The sequence below is a fragment of the Rhipicephalus sanguineus genome, chromosome 10, assembly GCF_013339695.2.
Source record: "Rhipicephalus sanguineus isolate Rsan-2018 chromosome 10, BIME_Rsan_1.4, whole genome shotgun sequence".
NCBI classification, from domain to species: Eukaryota; Metazoa; Arthropoda; class Arachnida; order Ixodida; family Ixodidae; genus Rhipicephalus; species Rhipicephalus sanguineus.
In genome coordinates this window covers 76,703,331-76,728,077 of record NC_051185.1, presented here as the reverse complement: position 1 = coordinate 76,728,077, position 24,747 = coordinate 76,703,331, and the positions used below count along the sequence as shown (strand labels likewise).

At 49.8% G+C, this 24,747-nt stretch overlaps 1 long non-coding RNA gene across 1 annotated transcript in view; it reads right to left on the bottom strand.

Moving 5' to 3' along the window:
* Positions 1-23,412, bottom strand: part of LOC119372151 (uncharacterized) — a 45,021-nt gene extending 21,609 nt beyond the window's left edge. The window contains exons 1-2 of the long non-coding RNA XR_005179445.2: positions 23,280-23,412; positions 18,770-18,839 (exon numbers count right to left, since the gene is read on the bottom strand). This is a non-coding gene — a long non-coding RNA (uncharacterized LOC119372151). The remainder of the gene's footprint in view (positions 1-18,769; positions 18,840-23,279) is intronic.
* Between the last annotated feature and the right edge of the window lie 1,335 nt (positions 23,413-24,747).

Sequence of the window (24,747 nt, the reverse complement as noted above, 5' to 3'; positions counted from 1 at the left end):
ACAATACACGTTCATGTTCTTTATACACAGAAAGTGCACGTAAAAACATACGTCGAATCTTTTTCATGATGTCTGATACATGATACTGTGCCGAAAACTAATTCAGCTTCGGATGCTCGATACTGCGGATTCTACAAATATAGCGACGCACTCCTCGTAACTTTGTTGGAAAGGCTGCGAAATTATATATTCATTAGAAGTGGCTTGCAAATTTCTTGACAGTTCTTAGCAGGGCAATGTCATCAAATTTATGTAGTTATATAAGGCCGATCACTGGAGTGACTAATATCTCGAAGAATGAAGCTGACAATAATAGGCCACAACTGAAGTTTTCTTTAACCCAAGAAACAAAACCACGAAATGGCGGGGATCAACTCAAGCTACATAATATATATATATATATATATATATATATATGATGTATTGATGCGTGCCAATCGCTTACCCGTGTTTTTTTTCGAGACGGCCGGGTCAAGTGACAACCACGCAAAACCACGGCTGCTGTAAGACAGTCAAGTACGTACCTTTGTTGGATCGAGCACGGGTGCCTTTGCAGACAATATATAATAGAAAAAATAAACAGTAATAGATGACAGAACCACATGACGGAGATTGCCAGAAGACAATCACGTTGGTGTGCAACGAAGATTCGCCAGTGCCTGTACAGCGGCTAACATCAAAGGACCAAAACGAAAGGTCTGCACAGACTGGAAGTAGACAGGGAAGCCAAAAATTGGGCTCACAAGCTGGAGGCATAACAAAACAATAATAAAAAATAAGAAGAAAACAGAGACGAGTATAAGAAAAGCGTTTACCCCCCCCCCCCCTTTTTTTTTGTTTACCGTATAGCTGTCAAAAGCGACCCACCTTAACTTTGTCCCCGTGAGTCGCTCGCAACGTGTGTGTTGGCTACCACGTATATTTGTTTGAAATGAAGTCTTGTCGTCGCCCACCAGCCGCTTTTCTGCACTTTTTTGTCTCCGCATGTTTTGCTGAGGTAAGTTTGAGTCTGTGCCCCGTTCCGCAAATGACCAGACAACTCAACTCTCTAAATGAAAGGGATACACGTGCTTTTCACGGCAACCAACATCAGGGGTGCTATCGCGGAACGATTCTATTTTTTATTCCAATGCTTTTCGTGCTTTTCGCGCTTGGCCATTGGTCAGAACGACGGTCCGTCCGCGTTATCAACGCGATCAGCCAGCCGCGAGTGGTCGATGATAAGAATAGCATAGAATATGGCATTGGAATCGGGAATAGCATCGTTCCGCGATTACACCCCAGTACCACATGGCACTGCGGGGCAACGCACGCCACCGCAACGCGACAGCGTTCGGAAACAACCGGTACAGATGACAAAGGTTGAAAGGTGGGAACTAGAAAAAAACGAGAGATAAGAGAAAACGGGAAGGTGGTGTCACGGCCGTTGGATTTCGACAACGTTTGCAACCAGCCGCCGTTTGCAGCTAGCAGGGATGAGCCCTGAATTTATAATAAATAAAATAACTTCTCACATTTTGTCCAGATATTATGTTCACTATTGAATTCGTTACAAATTACCATGAAAACGGCGTGACGGGAAGAGACAAAAAGACTGAAAAGCGCAGGAATGCAAGCAGTTGTGTTCGTGTGTTTTCAGCTTTTTCATCACTCTTTTCGTCTGACCGTTTTCATATTAATCCGTAACAGCTCACCCAATTGTCAGTATTGAAGATATAGTCACTGAAATTTCAAATTGGCTCGAATCTCCTTCTATGAGATGGTCGCACACATGATAAGCATTATTTCATGGCAGTTTCACGCGATACTGTATGGTATGTGTACTATATAGATGTTTGGAGGAAGGAAAAAGTTTATCTTATTTTGTGTAAAATTAACAGTGGCCGCTGCAATTTTTGAGATCACTTTTTCAAATGAAATTATTAAATCTGAAGCAACATACTCAGAGCCAAAACAAAGAATTTCGATGCATTAGGAAAGGTGCAGCGCCTCCATTTTGGTTAGTTGTGGTCTTCTAGGATACCAGAAAAATATGCCCATGCGATTTATTCCGCAAAAAGCGATCGGTGTGCGAAGTTACATCTTGGGCAAGGCAAGACCAAAAATTCCCAAGAGCTGCAAGTATGTACAAGAAATATCGGTAATTAACTGATGTGTACACGCTAGATGGATTTTAGAAGAAGATTTCGGGCGTCACATGAAGACGCACGCGCTCAAGCATAACTACCGCAAGCGCGCCGCGCATGTGATTCTGCGGGCGTCCGCGAAACCCGTCCCCCCCCCGGTGGCGCTGCGGCGGCGGTCCGGGAAACTAGACCCGTCACGCCAGTTTCGGAGCACGCGGCAGGCCGTACCCGTGCGCTTTTTCATCCAGCGGCCGTGCTATAATATACAAGGCTATGTTATGCTCTGCCAGCGTGCCCGGATAGCCGAGTGGTTACGATGCTCACTTTCCGGTCGTAGGCATACGGGTTCAAAGTGCGCCTCGTCAAGATATTTTTTGCCAAGAATTTCTCTCTTTCTCTCTGCCTGTACCTGTTTTCTCAGTACGAGTACCCAGGTAGCACAAAGCGGTTAATTGATGTTTTATAAACGTTTATCCAAGACTATAAAAAATGATGGCTGATCCCTCCGTCATAGGAATAGGCATAACACGAAAGTGAAACGTGTCGTCACAGAAGTAGTTGACTGCTTTAGTGCATTTGTATATGAGAGCTTGTACAATGTCTACTGTTGTTTGGCAGATATATCACCGCTTGATATCGACACATCTCTCTTACGTTGACGCCTAGTGGCACATCTCCGTACCGACCACTAACGCACATGATCATGATTTAACCCTTGCGGCAGCTGAAGTTATTAACATATACGTGGACGCCGCATATGGTGAACTCCGCGCAATGATGGTGTGGGATGCCGTGTCGATGGAAGGACGCATCTCAACATAAAACGTAAGAACTGTTTATTAACGAAGTAGCAGCAGCGGGGCGAGCATACCGACGCTGCGCTCGGTCGGGTAGCGAAGGAATGATCTGATCAGAGCTTGGCAGCTTGGGTTTATAGCCACCGTCGGTGACGTAAGCCTTCGGTGACGCTGCGGTGGCGCTGTCCCTTATCGGAGGCGTGGTGCAGCATGCAGCCGTGTCACGCCGGGCTAGCTAGTGACGAGGCGGAGGTTGCGCCGGTTTGTGCGCAGTGTGTCGCCACATCACCCCCCCCCCCTCGCGGAGTGCAGAGCCCTCAGGGTCTGTAAAAATCCGGGATGGTGCGTGCGTTGAGGGCACGGTAGTCCCCACAGGGCCGCCAGCCTTCGGTCTTCTTTGGAACAAGGTGAAGTGGCGAGGCCTATGGACCGTCAGAGCGGCGGGCGATTCCTTCGCAGAGCATGGCCTCGAACTCTGCTTTGGCTATGCGCATGAGGTCCGGGGCGAGGCGACGGGCGCGGCAGAAGACCGGGGGGTCTGAAGTGGTCCGGATGTAGTGCACGGTGGTGTGCTGCACTTTGCGTGGCAGTCCGCTGGGGCGCGTCAATCCGGGAAATTCTGCGAGGATGGCGGGGTACGGCGAATGGTTGTCAACACTGAGTACCTTGATGCTTGGCTGGTGGACAGTCGTTCGCTGTCCTGGTGTGGAATGTCCCGTTGTCGCGTCGATTAGGAGGTCGTTGCGGCAGTCCGGAAGGAGGTTGTAGTGGGCCAGAAAGTCTGAGCCGATGATTGGCTCGGCGACGTCGGCGATGACAAAGTTCCTGTGAAGGTCACGGCGTAAGTTTCTGAGCTGGATGTGCAGGCGGAGCGAGCCGTACGTCTTGATGGTGGAGCGGTTTGCCGCACTGAGCTCGAAAGACGTAGGCGGACGAGGACCTTGAAGATGGGATCGCGGGTAGCAGCAAATGTCGGAACCGCTGTCGACAAGGAACCGCTGCTTCGTGATTTGGTCAGTGACGAAGATGCGACGGCCTCTGGATTGGCAGTTTGCAGCCGTCTCTACGAGCTGCCGTTGGCGTTTTCCGCATGCCCAGCGGAACAGGGTGGTCGACATTGCCGGGCTCTGTCCCCGAAGCGTCGGTGGTAGTAACACGGGCGGCCGTTGTTGTCGGGTTGCCGCGACAAAGTGGTGTTACGGTCGCGGCTTTGCCAGTGGCGGCGCTGGTGCATCGGAAAACCTTCACCCAGGCGTTGTTCAATGAAGGTGAGCTGCCGGTCGATGTCGTTTATACGGCGTGCAAGCTCGGTGGTGTTCAGCGGTGCGGCGACAGCCTGGATGGTGGGCGACAACTGCGGCAAGGAGACCTCGATGACGCAATCAGCGACCTCGGCAAGTTGGTCGAGAGGTAGCGTCAGCTGAGCCCGCAGAATTGCCTGAACGTGCAGTGGAAGTCGTTGGAGCCCCCCCCCCCCCCCCCCCAGAGTGATCGCAGGAAAGATTCCTGGACTTCCATGTTACCTGCGAGAGCACGCATGTGGCGGAGTAACTGCGAAGGTTTGCGCTCGGCAAGTTCTGCGGACTGAAGTTGTCGCACTTTCTGGTCTTCCGAGAGTGACAGCCGGTGGATGAGTTCGGTCTTGAGGTATTCGTACAGATTGGCCGTTGGTGGCTTGGCGAGGATATTCCGGACCTCGTTGGCGTAGCGGGCGTCCAGGTGGGCGACGGCGTAGTCGTAGCGGGCCGGTCTTGTGCGATGCGCGCCAGGGAGAACTAGGCCTCGACTTGGGCGAACCACACCTCGGGCGAGTCCGCCCAAAATGGCGGAAGCTTGACAGAGACACGCCAGACGTCCAGGTCGGTAGCGGCCGCAGTAGTAGCAGCATCTGCGTTGACAGCGACCGTTATAACGGAGCTTTGGGGGGCGTAGTCCACAAGAGGCTGCGCGGAATCGCCGGGCGAATGCGGTCCGTTTTGCATGCGCTGCTGCTGTTCCTGAAGTTGCTGTTGAATTTGTTCCACTTGCTGCCGAAGAGCGGCAAGGGCTTCCATGTCGGCCATAGCGGTGCGGTTTGTTCGGTTTCCGGGTCACCAGATGTTGGATGCCGTGTCGACTGAAGAACGCATCCCAACATAAAACGTAACAACTGTTTATTAACGAAGTAGCAGCAGCGGGACGAGCATACCGACGCTGTGCTCGGTCGGGTAGCGAAGGGATGATCTGATCAGAGCTTGGCAGCTTGGGTTTACGTCACCGTCGGTGACGTAAGCCTCCGGAGACGCTGCGGTGGCGCTGTCCCTTATCGGAGGCGTGGTGCAGCATGCAGCCGTGTCACGCCGGGCTAGCTAGTGACGAGGCGGAGGTTGCGCCGGTTTGTGCGCAGTGTGTCGCCACAATGCCATCAACAAGCACATAATAAACACTGATACTCGATATGCACTCCTTCAAATTGTCGTGAAATGCGAAGAGAAACGCTACGCCCGCCGTATCTTCCCTCTAGCCTGGCCGTTACTTCTCACAAGAGCGAGCGGGGAACGCGGTGCGACAGCCAGGCGAGCGTCGGAGAGCATATATATATATATATATATATATATATATATATATATATATATATATATATAGATTCCATGGATGAATCGCAGCTTGCTGCAAACTTCACGTCGCGTTCGTCGTCTGCGCCGTTTGAAAAAGACAGGTAATCCAGATGTTATCAGTCGCTTTAACACTGCTGTGATAGATCTGCGTAAAAAATGGAATGTGCTAGGAACTTTTATTTCCAAATTGAACTACCAGCATTATTAAAATCTAACCCACGCAAATTCTGGTCTTCTATTAACCCCGCTAGAACCGATACAGTTACCTTTATATTAGATGGCACGGCAGTTTCAGACCCTATTAAGATAGCTAATGCGTTCAATATCTATTTTCAGTCAGTGTTCACGCACGACAATAATGCTCTCCCTTCGCTTAGAAGTTCTAATCCAGAGCTGTCCGTCGACGATCTGGTAATTAGCACAGATGGTATCCTAAACTTGATTCTCAAGTTAGATACGAAGAAGTGCACTGGCCCCGATAACATTCCAAATAGCTTTCTGGTGCGATACGCCCTGTGGTGTTCACGTTATTTGACCATAATTTTTAACAAATCTTTGTCTTCAAGTACAGTCCCCGAGTCCTGGAAGTTAGCCAAGGTCCTGCCTCTGCATAAATCAGGAAACAGACAACTCCTCTCCAACTATAGACCCATATCACTTACTTCCAATTCTGGAAAGCTGCTCGAACACATCATTCATAAACACATAACTGAGTTTCTTGAATCGAATAATCTTCTGTCCTGCACACAACATGGATTTCGTCGCGGCTTCAGCACAATAACGCAACTGGTGGAATTTTCACATGATATTATTAGTAATTTAGATATTGGTAATCAAATTGATGCAATATTTATAGATTTCTCGAAGGCTTTCGACACCGTTATACACAGCAAGCTTATAGGTAAACTAGAGGTACTTTTAAATAATCCGCAATTAATTGACTGGTTAGCAAGCTTTCTAAACTCGCGCTCTCAATTCGTCTCATTCAATTCCAAGTCCTCGTCAGCAGTAGAAGTTACATCTGGTGTCCCGCAGGGCTCCGTTCTCGGTCCCCTATTATTTCTGATTTTTATAAATGACCTTCCCAGCAATATTAGGTCCCAAGTTCGCCTGTACGCCGACGACTGTGTACTTTACCAGGTAATTACTTCTCCTAATGATCATGCCATACTTCAAGATTCTTTCTCGCAGTTTTGTTCTTGGTGCTCGGATTGGCAGATGCAGATAAACTTCCAAAAAACAGTAGTTTTGTCTTTCACGAACAGCCATTCTCCATCACAATATGCATACTCCTTCAACAACATCGCAGTTCCCCGAGCACAGACATACAAATACCTTGGCGTTATGTTCACATACAACATGCAATGGTCGCATCACATAGATTACATTACATCTGAAGCATTAAAAAATGTAGGTTATTTAAGACGTACATCATCTGCATCGCCAAAATCCACCAAATTACTAATGTACAAAACACTGATCCGCCCTATATTAGAGTACGCTTCGTGTGTGTGGAATCCATACAAAGTGTGTGACGTGAATAAAATTGAATCTGTCCAAAGGAAATCTGTTCGCTTCATTTTTCATCGCTATGACCATGATTTTTCGCCCTCATCTGCAATGAAATCTTTGAATTTATCTCCATTGTGCGCTAGGCGTGATATTGACTCTTTGAAACTTTTGCACTCTTATGTTCATTCATCATGCCGGCTATCTAACGATAATTACATCGTGTATGCTTATGCTCTTGCAACTAGACGTGGTCACAATCTTAACATAAGGCCATTCTTCGCACGTACTAATATGTTAAAATACAGTTTTTTTCCGAAAATTATTGTCTACTGGAACGATCTACCCGGTTCTGTTCGTGAATTGAATATGTCAGATTTTTTGGAGGCACTTGAATGACATTGTTGTCCTTTTTTTTTCTTCTTCTTCTTCTTTTCATTTATGTACCCGGTTGTGCTCAAGAGGTGGCGATATTTGTTCTGAAGAAGAACTTGTTGTGCTGTTACTGTTATTCTTTCCTATTGTATGTACCCCACTCCTGCAATAGCCCTGCATTGGGCTGCAGTATTTGAAAATAAATAAATAAATATTGTAAAGAACAGAGACGGACACAGCACCCGTTCCTGGGCCAGCTGTTCCATTCTCTGCTTCTTCTTTCTCTACCTCCCGCATGCTGCCCGCACGCCCGAAGCCCAGCGTCGTTCTTGGTCATCACACTCGGCCATGACTGCTGGTGCGGTTGGCTGACGACAATGTCTCTGGTGGGCAGCACTGACTGTTTCGGAGTGGCCGGACTCGGCCACGCTGGAACTTCGTCTGGAAATTTGTTAAATATAATTCCGCTGGCCGAAACAGGCTATGTCTCCGTGGTCGTTCGCTATGTTGTTCTAGACGCTTGGGCTTGGCTTGAACTTTTGCCGATGACGACTCTGGGGGACGACATTGACTGTGTCGTGGTGGTCTACGACCTCGGCCACGCTGCGATTTGGCAGAGAAAGCTGTCTCATTTTCCTCTCGTGGACGGAGTTGGCAGTTTCGCGGCAGTCGAAGTTTTGTGACATGATGCGGCTTGGCGAAGAGTTCTCTCGGCGACAATTCTGGCGGGCGGCTCTGACTGTACAGGCATGGTCGCAGGTGCATCGCGCAAGGCTGGCCTTTGCGCCACATTTTCGACAACAGGGTAGGAGATGATGAATCTGGTAACGCAACATGCAGCACCAAGCGCGACCGTCTGCGCATTTTGCAGCAAGTTGCAAACGTTCTCACGTTCTGCCATTGCATGTTGTGAGGTACGCTGATCCGCTTTCGTCTGTTCAGAGGGGGTCTTGCTGTAATCCAAGGAGAGGTACGGCGCGTTGCATGGTAGAGCGTCCAGTACTGCAAGTGCCGGTGCCTCCAAGCGCTCAAGCGACGACGAGCATGGGGGCAGCGTTTCCGACAGATGTGGCCGGAAAACGATCTCGGACACGGGCAGGGATGTTCTGGCGTTGGACACTGACGCCGAGTCCGTGACCTGAGGTGGTATGCCTGGTCTCAGTTGTGTGCTTGTCCCAGGGCAGGTTGAGACAGTGTCTGCAGGTGAGCTGCAGCGCGCAGTTGCAGCCTCGAGGTGGTGCCCCTTCAGAGCTCCATCCTCGGTAGCGGTGACGTTGGACAGGGTGGTGGCAGCGAGGTGGTGGTCAATCGGTCCAAAGGCAGCTATGAGCCCTGTGCTCCACTCGGCCCAGGATTGCTGCCTCACGCCGTCGTACCTGTGCCACGCCGCGGCACCTTCCCGAAGGCGGTCTATCGCCATGGACCATTTCTGCGCCTCCTTCCAGGCTTCGCGATCTCCCAGGGCATTGACGGTCGCCACCCATTTTTCGGCGTCGTCCTGGAAGCCGCGGAATTCCGGTAGTACAAAGGTAGCCTGGGATAATGATATGGCAGGAGCGAAACGGCAGAGTATGTGCGCGAATTCACCAAGTTGGATAGAGACCTGGCTGAGGGTAGACCGGAGCTCTCTACGTTGCTCAGGCGAGCTGGCCTCGAGGTCTAGCGAGGTGGCCACATCCAACATGGCGTTGATGGCTGTCAGTGCCGGAATGATGGGAGGAAGCAGCACAGAACTCGACGCCGTCAAGGCGTTGGCCGTGACGCGAAGTCGCGCAATGGTACGCCGCAGGTGCGCGGCGCTCTCCGATGGTTCGCGTGCGGAGCCAGTCATGTCGGACCAGTAGGTGGTGGTTGGGCCCATGACGGCGGGCTGCTGGTCCGAAGGAGCTTGTACCGCATCCGAAAGCGCCTCAGCTGCCGGTGGAGCCCTGAATGAGAGGGTGTCGCCACGGGAAGCGTGAGCGGCATTCCCGGGCAACGGTAGGCCGTGCATTGTCTTGGCGGCGCCAGGGTAAGCGTGCCCTTGAGCCACCGAGGAGGCCTGGACGCCGTCCTGGGATGGCTTGATGGGTAGCTGTAGCAGCGGTCGGGCCATGGTGTCCATGATCGAGGAAGCGTGGACGGCGTTCCTAGGATGGAGAGACCCGCGCTGCCGACGACGCGCGATGACAGGTGGCTTCAGCTGCAAGGTTCGGCTTGCGTTGTAGGCTGCGCCATTGTGATGAACTCAGACATAGAACAGCCGGCCCAGGAACGGGTGCTGTCTCTATGTCTGAGTTCATCACAATATATACATATTAAATGCGAAGCATTTCTTAGCGAACCTCTGGCACTTTGAGCGTTTCTATCTACGTATCTATCTATCTATCTAGCCGCCTACGTCTGGGTGCTCTCATGATCGCCTCCTTAACTTGGTGTAGACCAAAATTTGCATGGGAGGGTAAGAGGATTTGACGAATATGACTGCCGGGTCATGACATGATTAACGTTAAAATCTTGTCGCGTACGTCGTCAAACCCTTTCCACTATACACGTGTGGCACATACCCGTTTACCACGGGCCGCGGTGTACGGGTATGCGCCACAGGTGATTGACAGTTTATGTCTACCTAGGAACGGCGAGAACAGACATTGTTAACTTAAATGCTAGAGCGTTAAGAAAAACCAACGTCGGCAGCGTTGACTCAACGAATGGAAAGAATGAAAATTAGGATCCCACCAGGAATCGAACCCAAGCATTCTGCGTGGCACTCAAGTATTCTACCACTGAGCCACGCCAGGTCTATAAATTGGTTTGGAAAAACAGCCTACGCAGGCGTAATAGCGGTGCAACATCAATTGTGGTTGTGGTCTTGTTATCTAATTTTACAAGGAAGCAATAAACACTACACGATACTCCTACGATGTCTACTCCTACGATACAGGCATCATATCAGATTAACGTCTGTAGTTCCAGTGTTGGCTCCGCTTTTATAGCAGTCTAATAAACATTACGTTTGTATTCCTATGATTCAGCAAGCTTATTGAAGCATTGCTCGACCCCGGAGGAATACATTAACGAAAGTTACATATGATATCCACATCACCGCACCGTAAAGTGCACTTAGTCCGCCAGAACGACGCAGTGTCCTCTTCATTTCTTACGAGGCTGGCGATGGCCTCATGCTGACCGAGGATGATGCCAGATTGATTGACAGCCGCTTTGTAGACTAGGCTACGTAGGCCACATACGCTCAGGTAGTCTACAAGTACGACAAACACCATCCACTGATGCTGGTCTTCGTAGCACTATCCAGGCCTACCAGCCTCGACGGCCTATACCTCACCAACGCGAAGGGTGCCTTCAGGGTCCGACAGGTCGCCGGCTCTATCGACAGACAATTTGTCGACGAAATGACCGAGCCATCCGCGAATTCCAACAGCTATACTATACCACATACTTCAGTACACATGAACCCCTCGTCACCACGATCACGACCGGATCCTACAACAAGTCATGACCAGCTGCTGGTGCTCACTGATCACGGTGATGATGCCCTTGTTCAAGAACTGTCAAGAACATCTTGCACACATGCACACGGGTTCGTGAAACGTGCGTGCGTTCTCGGGACACGTATAAGCACTACATATCAGCTTACCGCTTCTGGTGTTGGTAATACCCCCGTTGCCATTGGCAGCGTTACCCAACCGTAAACTGGTTATATAACACATACGCGGCTCTTCAACATATATAAGTGTGCGTATAAAATTTATACAAATATTTAGCGTCATTTTGTAACGTGTCGCTCAGTAAAAAAAGGTTACGCCACAGTCACCTACCCGCCGCATGCTTCGCATAACATCGACTCCCACGGTACGTGGGATCTGCCGAATTTTTGTTAAGCTGTTTATTGGACGGCACTCGGCGACAACTCGCTATGGCGACAGTCAAGGCCAAAGCACGGGCTCCGAGAGCGAGCGGCGTTTGTAAGAGGACGACCCACTAGGAGCCGCTGGAGAACGCAACCGTTAAACAGTACCAAATGCTTCGCCACAATTACCCCGGGTACGAAAAGGGAGCCGTCCGGCGACCTAACAGCTCGTCACTATGAGTGGGTCATAGTAGGCCTTGAGGCGCTCCACGTTGACTATGTCGCGCCCTCGACGGCGCATGTCCGAAGCTGGTTCGATGGGTTCGATCAAGTAGTTGACCGGGGATGTGCGCTCGACGACCCGGTATGGGCCTTCGTATTTCGGCAGCAGTTTTGAAGAGAGGCCACTTGCAGTGGTAGGGACCGAGAGCCATACGAGCGATCCAGGGAGGAACGTGGGCTCAGAAGTGGTGGTGCCATCGCGAATGCTCTTCTGCAGCTCTTGTTCCTGCGTCGTAAATGTCTTGGCAAGCTCTCGACACTCTTCAGCAAGCCTGGCTGTGTCAGAAATAGGCGCACACTCAGATGGATCCGGCTTGTATGGCAGTATCGTGTCGATGGTGTGCGACGGGTGCCTTCCGTACAGTAAGAAGGGTGAAAAACCAGTAGTGCTCTGAGGGGCGGTATTATAAGCGTAGGTGACGAAGGGCAGAATAGCATCCCAATTGGTGTGATCGGCGGCGACGTACATTGACAGCATGTCGCCGAGCGTGCGGTTAAAGCGTTCGGTTAGGCCATTCGTCTGCGGGTGGTAAGCAGTAGTTTTGCGGTGAACAGCATGGCACTCTTTCAGAATGGCTTCCACGACTTCCGATAAGAAGACACGGCCCCGATCGCTGAGAAGCTCTTGGGGTGGACCGTGACGCAGTATGAATCGGTGTAGTAGGAAGGAGGCAACATCGCGCGCTGTAGCCGCTGGGAGGGCAGCGGTTTCGGCGTATCGCGTTAGATGGTCAACAGCGACGATGGCCCAGCGGTTACCAGCCGAAGTCAGAGGAAGTGGTCCATACAAATCGATGCCTACGCGCCCAAACGGACGGTTAGGGCAAGGTAATGGTTGTAGACCTGCTGGCGACACGTGCGTTGCAGGTTTTCGGCGTTGGCAATCGAGGCAGGAGCGAACGAACTTCTGCACGTAGCGGTACATCCCACGCCAGAAGTATCGTTGTCGAATGCGGTGGTAAGTTTTGGATACCCCAGAGTGCGCACATTGCGGGTCAGTGTGGAAGGCCTCGCATATTTCAGAACGCAGACTGCGGGGTATCACTAGTAGCCACTGGCGGCCGTCGGCGTTGTAATTGCGTCGGTGCAGGAGGTCGTCGCGAACGGCGAAATGGTGGGCTTGACGACGCAACGCGCGAGGGGATGGTGTCGCCGACGGATCAGTGAGCAAGTCGATCAGCGAGGTGATCCATTTATCCTTGCGCTGTTCGGTAGCGATGGTGTAAACGTCGATTGAAGCAACAGCTATGTGAGATACTGAGCAGGGGGCATGGTCGTCAGGCAAGGGAGAGCGCGAGAGAGCGTCGGCGTCAGCGTGCTGGCGTCCGTTGCGGTACAGCACGCGGATGTCGTAGTCCTGCAGGCGAAGTGCCCAGTGGGCGAGACGGCCTGAGGGATCCTTCAATGACGACAGCCAGCATAGTGCATGATGGTCGGTGACGACATCAAATGGGCGACCATACAAATAAGGTCGAAACTTTGTAAGGGCCCATATGATCGCCAGACACTCTTTCTCCGTGACTGAGTAATTGGTCTCGGCTCTGGTAAGCGTACGGCTTGCGTATGCCACGACATATTCGGGGAACCCTGGTTTGCGCTGCGCAAGGACAGCGCCGAGGCCTACACCGCTGGCGTCCGTGTGTACCTCCGTTGGGGCCGTAGGATCGTAGTGGCGTAGTATGGGAGGAGACGTCAACAAACGACGGAGCTTTGCGAACGCGTCGTCACACTCGGACGACCACGAATTTAGGGGTCCGTTACTTCCAAGGAGCTTCGTCAGCGGCGATATGATGGTGGCAAAGTTTCGTATGAAGCGTCGAAAGTACGAACACAGTCCTACGAAACTGCGCAGTTCTTTTACGGACGTAGGTTTGGGAAATTCGGCCACGGCCCGAAGCTTGGCCGGATCGGGAAGTATTCCGTCCTTGGACACGACGTAGCCGAGGATTGTCAGCTGCCGTGCTGCAAATCGGCACTTCTTCAGATTCAGTTGGAGGCCGGCGTTGCGCAAACGCGTCAAAACATGCCGCAGACGTTGGAGATGCGTGGAGAAGTCCGGAGCGAAAACCACGACGTCGTCCAGGTAACACAAGCACGTGTGCCATTTCAAGTTGCGCAGAACGGTGTCCATCATGCGCTCGAAGGTCGCGGGCGCATTACACAGACCAAACGGCATGACGTTGAACTCGTACAAGCCGTCAGGCGTGACAAAAGCTGTCTTCGGTCGAGCGTCATCCGCCATGGGTACTTGCCAGTACCCCGAGCGCAAATCAAGAGATGAAAAGAATTCGGCTCCTTGCAGGCTGTCAATTGCGTCGTCGATTCGCGGCAGCGGATAAACATCCTTGCGAGTGATCTTGTTGAGCCGTCGGTAGTCCACACAGAACCGCACGGAACCGTCCTTCTTCGCAACGAGAACAACAGGAGACGCCCATGGGCTGTCCGAGGGCCGAATAACGTCGCGTCGAAGCATATCGTCGACTTGCTCATTAATGACCCGCCGTTCTGCGGGAGACACGCGATATGGACGTTGCCGCAGTGGTGGTTGGGCGCCGGTGTCGATGCGATGCGTAACGGTGGAAGTGCGGCCGAGAGAAGTTTTCCCGACATCGAAAGAAGAACGAAATTCTTCCAGCAGGCACAGAAGTTGGGAACGCTGGACCGATGTGAGGTTGTCAGCAATGGAGGACCTAAACACATCAGCAGGTGACGAATCGGACGCGGAAACAGCACTGAGCGTACCGGAACTGGGACAGTGCGTGTCATCGGGTGCGTCCATAACTTGTGCGTCTTCGAGGGGTTCCACGCTGCCGAGACATTCCCCACGGACCAACATAACACTGTACGGAGATGGGTTGATAACAAAAATTGACGTACTGTCCTGAGTGACTTGGACGGTCGCGAAAGGTGCCAGCAAGCCTCTCCTTGTGCAAACGTGGTCAGATGGCGAAATGAGTGCAATGGTGTCGGAGAGACCGGCGCAGTCGACTGACACAGCCATCGACGAGTTTGGAGGCACATTGGTATCGTCTTTGACGAGGATCTTGCTCGATACCGATGAAGTGTCTGCCGGCGTCAGATCTGAGAACGGGGAGAGTTCGATTTCGGCTTGTGCACAATGAATTACGGCGTCGTGGCGGGAGAGAAAATCCCATCCCAGGATGACGTCGTGAGAGCATGCAGCAATTATAATGAACTCGACGTCGTACAGAACGTCCTGAATGACGACGCGAGCTGTGCATATTGCTGTAGGATGAATACTCTGGGAGCTGGCTGTACGAAGAGACATCCCAGAAAGTGGCGTCCTCACTTTTCGTAGTAATCGGCTCAATTTTTGGTCCATAACGGATACGGCGGCTCCAGTGTCGACAAGGGCAGATGCGGGAACACCGTCGACAAACACGTCTATCACGTTCGATGGGCTTCGCTGAGGGCTTTCGCAGTTCGATAGCGTCGCAGCCCTTGCCTCCTGGACTGCGACGACTAGTTTTCCTGGTCGCGTGCGACAGGACGTGGGCGCATCGGCGACAGTGAGCGACGTCGTGGAGACGGAGAGCGCCGAGTAGATGGAGCTTGGCGTGACGTCAGTGACAGAGGCGTAGGTGGGGCGTAAAATGTGCGGTTTGACTGGCTGGTGTCGGGCGACACGACTTGAGGCGGCTGGACGCGATTGCAATAACGCGCCACGTGGCCGGCGTAACCGCATGCGAAGCAGATGGGGCGGTTGTCAGGTGTGCGCCATCGGTTGGCTGGAGCAGGGCCCGCCCATGGCGCAGGACGTGATTGACGGGGTGGCGACTGATATGACGGCGTCGTGGGCTGCAGTCGTGGCCTCTGCATGACGTCGGCGTAGGTAGCCGGCACAGCCGCTTCGAAGGACCGATGTCTAGCGGCGGCTTCGGCGTAACTGTGTGGGGCTGCCGTAGGTATTACTGGGGACGTCCTGGCGACAACTTGGGCGTAACTGAGTGGTGCAGGAGCCGGATGGTGCTGGTGGTACTCAGGCATGACCTCCGCGATTTCCTGCTCAATCGCTCGACGGAGGGGAGGGAGAAGAGTGGTTGACGGCTGGTGAACGTACTGAGGTTGAGCAAAGTCCAGCAGAGAGAACTGGCGCGCAATTTCCTCGCGCACGAATGACTTCACCTCTGCGAGCAAGGCTGAGTGGTCGGATATGGTCGACAAGCCAGCGAGCTCGGCGTCGCGGGATGGAGAGCGACGGGTCATCTACCGCTGCCGGCGCAGCTCCTCGTAGCTCTGGCAGAGCGTGATGACCTCGGCCACTGTGCTGGGGTTTTTGGCAAGCAGCATCGTGAAGGCATCGTCGTCGATGCCTTTCAGAATGTGCCTCATCTTGTCAGATTCCGACATGGTGGCGTCGGCTTTCTTACACAAATCGAGGATGTCTTCAATGTAGCTGGTAAAGATTTCGCCGGCCTGCTGAGCTCGTTCTCGCAAACGCTGTTCGGCCTGCAGCTTACGAACGGCAGGGCGGCCAAACACGTTGATAATGGCGGTCTTGAAGTCGGACCACGTCGTGAAATCGGATGCGTGGTTGTTGTACCACAGGCCGGCCACACCCGCGAGGTAGAAAACCAAGTTGGTCAATTTTCCTGCCTCGTCCCATTTATTGGGGACACTCACGCGTTCGTAGATCGCGAGCCAGTCCTCCACGTCGGTCCCATCTGCGCCAGTGAAGACTGGGGGGTCGCGGATACGAGGGACACCGGGACATGAGGTCGGTGTAGGCGGAGGCGTCTGCTGGGCGGCGTCTTGAGGCATGGTAGCTGGTAGGGTACGGGATCGAAGCTCCAGAGGCATCGAATGGGAGCACAGCACTCTCCACCAATTTGTTAAGCTGTTTATTGGACGGCACTCGGCGACAACTCGCTATGGCGACAGTCAAGGCCAAAGCACGGGCTCCGAGAGCGAGCGGCGTTTGTAAGAGGACGACCCACTAGGAGCCGCTGGAGAACGCAACCGTTAAACAGTACCAAATGCTTCGCCACAATATATATGGGTCATTCCATATCAAGTGTACCTGGTCGTTTTTCGACCATCTCCAATCTCGCTGAAAAAAAATCACGTTGTTACACCTTCACATGGAAAGCAATTATTGCAGCATCATTTTTTTGGGAAAAAATTTCTGGGGCCTAGGGGGCGCTTTAAACTTAACGCTCGGAAGTCAATCTGTGTCGTGCAAAATAATTTGAATAAAATTATTGCTGCGCGGCATTACTAACGCACATTTATTTTCTTATTCTTAATACATTGGTCTTTCATGACTATGAGAGTTTGTTCATCTTTGCATGAATTTACACTATTTTTCTGTGTGAGGAAACATTGCGAAAAGCAGCATTTTTAGGAATTTTTTTAAAAAGCACTGTTCCTTTCGTGAGAAATATAAGCACAATATCAGCATAACAGGGACCTATACTAACGACAAAAAATACTGCTTCGACAAACGGAGCTGAAACATCGTGCCTAAATTTCAGAAAAGTTTGAAAAAATTACAATTTTACCCACATTACGCCGTCATTTTTGCAATGTAGCGGTATGAGTAAAAATCTGAGCTATAAACCATTTTATTGTTCAATTTGTTGCTAACTTACACCAAAAGTTTCAAAAGAGTAGATTTTGTTTTAAGCGAGAAAAAAATTTTTGAACTTAACAACCACATACCTGCGCTAAGCTTCTTTTTGTGTCGCCTTCACCTCACACCACGTCGGCGCCGGGTTGGAGTGGCTGCCCTTTCGCCGTCGCCCAGGCTAGCGTGCTGCGAATAACGCAAGTCATAGAGCTGTCCTTCATGGGCCGCTCACGCTAGCGGCACGGCAGCTCGCCGTTTGCCGTTCTCCGGCTGCCGGAGAGAGACGTGGCCAAGCAGCGACGGAGGAGTGGTTGCCATGACAACGGTGCGCCGCTTCGTCTGCTTTCGGCTTTCCGCGTCGTCTGCGTCTGCCGCGGTACGCTTCGAGCTGCTTGCTTTTTGCTCCACGTTTTTCACGCTAGAAGTGCCGGATGTCGTCCGTGTCGTTGCCAGGCATAGTTCCAGCAGTCAATAGAGCGTTTGAGTCAATAGGGCGACGGCGAAATGGCAGCCGCTCCGACCCGGCGGCGACGTGTTGTGAGGTGAAGGCGACACAAAAAGAAGCTTAGCGCAGGTATGAGGTTGTTAAGTTCAAAAATTGTTTTCTCGCTTAAAACAAAATCTACTCTTTTGAAACTTTTGGTGTAAGTTAGTAACAAATTGAACAATAAAATGGTTTATAGCTCAGATTTTTACTCAGACCGCTACATTGCAAAAATGACGGCGTAATGTGGGTAAAATTGTAATTTTTTCAAACTTTTCTGAAATTTAGGCACGATGTTTCAGCTCCGTTTGTCGAAGCAGTATTTTTTGTCGTTAGTATAGGTCCCTGTTATGCTGATATTGTGCTTATATTTCTCACGAAAGAAACAGTGCTTTTTTAAAAAATTCCTAAAAATGCTGCTTTTCGCAATGTTTCCTCACACAGAAAAATAGTGTAAATTCATGCAAAGATGAACAAACTCTCATAGTCATGAAAGACCAATGTATTAAGAATAAGAAAATAAATGTGCGTTAGTAATGCCGCGCAGCAATAATTTTATTCAAATTATTTCGCACGACACAGATTGACTTCCGAGCGGAAAGTTTAAAGCGCCCCCTAGGCCCCAGAAATTTTTTCCCAAAAAAATGATGCTGCAATAATTGCTTTCCATGTGAAGGTGTAACAACGTGATTTTTTTTCAGCGAGATTGGAGATGGTCGAAAAACGACCAGGTACACTTGATATGGAATGACCCATATATGTGTGTGTGTGTGTGTGTGTGTGTGTGTGTGTGTGTGTGTGTGTGTGTGTGTGTGTGTGTGTGTGTGTGTGTGTGTGTGTGTGTGTGTGTGTGTGTGTGTGTGTGTGTGTGTGTGTGTGTGTGTGTGTGTGTGTGTGTGTGTGTGTGTGTGTGTGTGTGTGTGTGTGTAGACATAGAATATTTAGGATAGACTTATCATGATGTCTTAATCATCAAGACAGCACACAACGAAGTCTACAGAGAGTGGCACTAGAAAAACCTACACTGTCCGTTTTTTTTTCTTCTCGGCACTCGAGATTCTGAGTGCCAGTCGCCAACTTTAGGTTTAAATTATCCCGCACGTTATGTAAGTTTACATTTACGAAACAAGACTGCGTGTGCCAACGCGATAATACTTACTTCACCAACACACGAGGGGTCAGTAGGTTTTCGTGTAGGCTCAGAACTTGAACATGAGCCTCCTTGTACACTAAAAAAGATAGAAAATATAAAATCAAGGCCAAATACTCAACCTAAATAAACCATGCACGAACTAATGTAGAATTTTCGAAATGCGGATTTCTCCTTATGTTTCAGGTTTCTTGGTTTGGTTTGGGAAAGCATTATTAATAAATGTCCAGAAGCGTGTACCCTAGCACACGGTGGGCCACCCCAGCGACTGGACAGTCGGGCCGAGAGCTACCACGGCTTGAGGTTTGTTCGCAATATTTTATTAGGCTGGCTTTTGAGAACTGTAACTTATTATCTCGAGACCGGCCGGCGTGACGACAACAGGATCGAAATGATGAGACCAACCAAGGAGGGCATTTGCACGAGAGCACTTAAGAACCCCAACCTGGGTTTTATTCCCCCATTATATGCATTATACTTTTTACGACGGCGACTCACACTTTGTCCGCCGGTTCATATTTACAGATCGGGGCCGAAAAGTTAAACTTGGCACGTTGTCGACATCAACCTTCAAATTGTTGTATATTATATCACAAAAGGTAAGGTATGCAGGCCATTCACTTGTAAGCATATGTTTTGTAGAGCCCAGTTTCATAGCTTGGGAAGCAAAGTCTCAGCTTGTACAGCCTGCGCAACCGTTACTTAAAACTGTCATGTTGTAACCCATCACAAAATCATCACTAGTGTTGCGACTCGGGTCTGGCGGGTCACGTCAACAGTACCTCGCCATCGCCGGTATACCCGTTAGCCCATCTATTGCAGAGAGGAAGGCGCGTTCGTACTGAAGAGATCAGACGTTTATTTACATAGAGGCATGATGGGATATATCAACAGAGGGAGAGATTTTTAGAACAAGTCTTCGGCTTATAAAGCCCCAAATCAGACAACTGTGAGGCACTCAAAACCGGTGTCCGCAGCTCCCGTCAATCCGGTGACTTCCCATCCCGGCGTTCGGCCTCCAGAGAGGAGGCAATGATTCGCACAGTACACAAGCCACGCCCCGACGACTCAAAACGGGAATATCAGCGAGGAAGTTGAGTCTGAAGAAGGAGAGGCGAGGTGTCGTTCACCTCGAGGGGGAGACGGATGGCTCCCTTGAACTCGCACAAACTTTCACGTCTGCGTTCGGGATAAGGAATGCAGAGGTTTGGTGGGAACCTCGAGGTAGGCGCTGTCCCGTGCCGACTGCACCTGGTGCTGGTGTAAAGAGCTGTCCGAGGCTTCCCCATTGTTCCAGTCAGAACCCGTCTGCGGCTGCACACTATGCTTGCCTGCCCACGCCGCCATAACTTCCCGAAAAATGCCGATCTCCGTGGCCTCCTCAAAGTGTCTGCCTAAGTGGAATCCTTATGAGTGACAAGCGTGACTGACAGCATTGCGCACAATGGCACCGGCCACGTCACATTCCAAAGCCGGTCGTAACACTTGCCTGCGGAACTGGACTTTCTAATGATATATATAATTGATGCTCCTAACTGCGTAATGATATCTACGGCAATGCGGTTTGTGGACTACTGTCTTTTATTGCGATAGCAATTATATGGACAGTCTCGGCTCATTTTTGCCGTCACTGTCACCGCCGTCATGCACCGTATATGTCTATATATATATATATATATATATATATATATAAAGCCACAAAGAAAAATAATTCAGAAAAACTCCGTCACGCGGAATCAAACAAGTGACCTTTCGCTTTGCAGCTCGCGGCGTTAGACGGTTAGGCCACCAACAATACCGTCTCTCAGCCTGCTAACGGCGAGCTATTTATATACACCATTTACTTCAACATCATTTTTAGTCGCCACATAGATGACGCGGTGTGCGCGCGTGGCGCGCTTTAAACGTCGTCGCCCCACTCCTGCGAACGCCGTTGCTCTTCGCCCTACAGGGCGTGGTCGCCTTCGTGCGCTTATCTCGAGGAAAGAAGGGGGCGGTCGGGGGGGGGCGGACCGGGGGGTTGTATGTCTTGTGCTTTCCCCACGATGTCCGCGCTGAAGTCACAGAGCATACGAAGGTCACTTCGCTCGCTGCAGCGGCCACGTTTGAGAAAGGAGCGCGCTGTTCAAACAGAAATAAGTAACAACTGTGACAGTTGGCGCTCTTCCTGTGCGTACCTGTTCGTTCGTTTCGTGCGTCCTGCTTTATATTTCAGCAGTGCGCTTCAAGTGTCGAGCTGTGACGCATGATAGTTCGCGCTCGTCCTGTGTGCGTTCTTTTCATGCGTCCTTTGGGCTCGAGCGACGCGCTGGCACTTTCGAGCCGCTTTCCGTTCTTCGCGTTACATTCCAATTTTGTGCTATCGCATTCATTGCTTCGCCGTTGCGACGAAACTGTGACTTTTGTTCTTGCAGTTACTAATTACTAATGCAACCAACCAACAGCCGGCATCTTCAAAATGACCTTAGCAAATCATTGAACTGGTACTTCAACTTTCTCTCGGAACTTAGTACTACAAGTGTAAATGCACGTATTTATACCATAAACCTGACAGCTGGAGTACGCGTAAATAACTTTTTTTTTTGCCTACTGGTCTTATCATTGCAACTTCGACTCATATAAGTAGTTATGGTATCCTACCTTCCCCATATGTTTCATAGAAAATACTCCCCGATAACGTAGCTATAGCGCTGTTAATAGCACCGTAGCGTATATTCCATGAGTCACGACACAAGCACGAAATATAGAAAAAGAGGGCGTGACCGGCGAGCGCTACCGCCCGTGCGAAATCGGGGAGCTTAACTGACATTGCAGAAATAGCAGACGCGTGGATGGAGGCAGTCAGCGCAAAAACCTTCGCGAGGGAGTCAGACGGTTATCGCTGCGAGTAAATTACAGTGAATTACGTAAAGTTTACTGGTTCACGAAAATTGAAGTCTTCATAGTTGCCCCGCCACGATGGTGTAGTGGTTATGGCGCTCGACTGCTACACCTATAGCGATGTTAATAGCACCGCAGCGTATATTTATGCAATATGGTTACCTTTAAGGGTGCTTATGTGAAGCTCACTCCACATAAACCTCCCATTTATAGACGGATATAGATGGATACTCATGCTTCATATGAGACTCTATACAGTACAATCTTATCCTTACTCTCGAATCCATTTCGAATCGTTGCACTCATTTTATGCTGTCGACTCCCGACAAAAGTAACTACCGTCACTCTTTGTCATGACCATGAAAACCTGCTTTGACGTACCAGACCTGTCGTTACACCACGAAGCACTACCTTTATTCCTTACTGAATATCAGTGCTTATACAATGAAGCCTCCATACTCTCTCTTGTTACATTTCTCCCCACGCTCACCAAAGTTACAAAGTCGTTCTTGCATGTTTTTGTATTAATGCTTATATCGACAACCTTCTTAAAAAACGTTACAGCTACTGCAACCACCTTCCATACATTTCGCATCGGGAAAAAAAGAACGATGGCGAGTAAATGGATGAAGACGCCATGGAGTGACGAGGTGGTTGAACTATGTGGCAGGATAATGATGTTTCGCTCACAGAAGACCACGTTCTATCATTCTTCGAGAGAGAAACTCTGGGAAGGGCTGCGCAGTTCCGAAAGCTGCCTGCGTGGAAAGCGCAGCACAGTCACAGCGAAAGCTCGAAAAGCGGCATTTCTAGAGCCCGTTATAAACTCTCTCGCGGCTACTAATACTAGTAAACTAGCAACTTATCCACTACGCCACAAATAATAATTTTTGTCAAGTTGGGAAGCACTCACCACGACATTATTCGTCATTCTGCGGACAAAGGAGCTACCATATGTTAGGCATTACGTGCACTTTGTTGATGCGGCGGCTGATGACGATGAAGAATTATGACAGAGCCCTTTGTAATGGGTTGGAAGCATTCAACAATCCACTCGTTGTGCAATTCGCATTATGTGACGCCTGGTTACAAAATTCGCGTTGTGTCACGCCTGGTTGTTATTTTACTCTTCCACCACGCTACATTACATATGTTAATTCCGTTCCTTCCGGACATCAAGCCTATATAGGGTCTTTTTACGAACCAGTTTGAATCACCGCCGTGGCACTGAGGTAGAATACTGGGCTCCCACGCAGAAAGCCCTGGTTCGAGCGCCGTTCCATTCTGGATATTTTTCCATTGTTTCGTTTTTTTTTTTTCTTATCTCGCGCAGTAGTGGTTGCAGGCGGTGGCGGCAGACAACTACGGCGTCAAAAACGGCCCTTGTTGTGATCTCATAACAGCTTTCGCTGTAAAAGTGTTGACATGAAGTAATAACACGGCAGAGCTCCTAGCACAGCTTTCTTTTTACACAGGGATGTTCCATGTGCTACACAAGTTTCTTCTTGACAACTTGTGTAGGCGTAGTTTGTAGCTTGACGCTATAAATATTCTACCGCAAACTTTTCTAATAATTATTTCCCTCGTCTTTCAGAATGCCAGAAAAGTGATAAGGTGCAGCTGCTAGAGCGAGACTTACCTTGAGAAGAGATGGAATCCACACAAGAATATAACAATCAAGCAGATAGGCTGGCGCATCTTGGATGGTAGGAACCGTGCTGGTTGAACTGAAGAAAAAACAGCAACTGGTTGGAGGCACAAAAACGAAACCTAAAAGCCTTTTCACGCTTTCAGTACAGTATTAGCGGTTCTCTAATTTTCAGAGAAATACAGTGTGCGACTTTCCGACACGATCAATGTATGAAACATACTATTTCCGTAGCCTAGCTCTCATGCACACATGCCACAAGGCAAGGAAGTACAAACAAATCCGTCCTTTCCAGCTCAAGGGAAAATTGCGCATCCGACATAATATACATCATCGCAAAGTGCAAAATGACAAGCACAGTTAACTAAACGTGGAGTAAATTACCAGGATTCTTACAAAGTTTATGAACCATAGCCAGTGATGCAAAAAAGAAGAGTTCGGCCAGAATTAGATTGTGCACGTATTTTCAGGTGTCGTGCATATTGTACGCTAACCGCGCTTTATTGCCATTGCAATAATATGGACACTCTCGGTAAACTTTTACCGTCGGCTTCGGCACCGCCTTGACGTTCCGCATAATGCACCAAATAGGTAACCTCGCGCCGAATGTGCGTGCGAGTGAAAGTATGCGAACTCTGACGATGAACTCTTATCTGGCCGAGAAGAAGCGCGCCCGCCGTCTTTCGTAGCGCGAGAGGCCCATTGGGGCGGAGGGGTGACAGCATGGCTCCGCACGTCGCCCAGCCGGGCGTAGTCGCTTATCTTTACAAGCATCCGCAGTCGGCTTATATACCGGCAGGGACGGTTATCATCTCTCGACGCTTCTAGAACACTACTTCGCCGACAGCGTCGAGCGATGATAACCGTCCCTGCCGGTCAAACCCGAATACATCAAAACAAGACAAGAAGTGGGCGTGGCAATATTTCTACGTGCTGCTCTCACCGCATGCTTTCTGGTGAAGTCATAGACATCACGAAGTTCGCTTCAACGCTGCAGCGTTCATATTTTTCTTTACGCCTGCGTTTTGTTGAGTTACGCCAGGCTGGATGAGGAGTTAGGTGCTAGCCTGTCTGTTATTTATTTATTTATTTATTTATTTATTTATTTATTTATTTATTTATTTATTTATTTATTTATTTATTTTCAATACTGCTGCTCTCAGCTGAGAGCGTAGCAGGAGGGCAATACAGAAATTCAGTACAATATACGAAATGTTTACAGGATAATAAACTATGCAAACGAACGTAGAAAAAAAGAGGTTACAATAATATATTACAACAAACAGTGGTTACATAAATACATACGATCAACTTGCATACATTCATCAAATCACTCAAGTGACACTGTGTTAAGGTTGAACACCATTTGTACAATGAAGCAGTAATATCACATCCCATGAAAAGTATTTTCAGACAAAGAGGGAATTAGCCTGTATGTTTTCCTAGCTGCGCCAAGGGG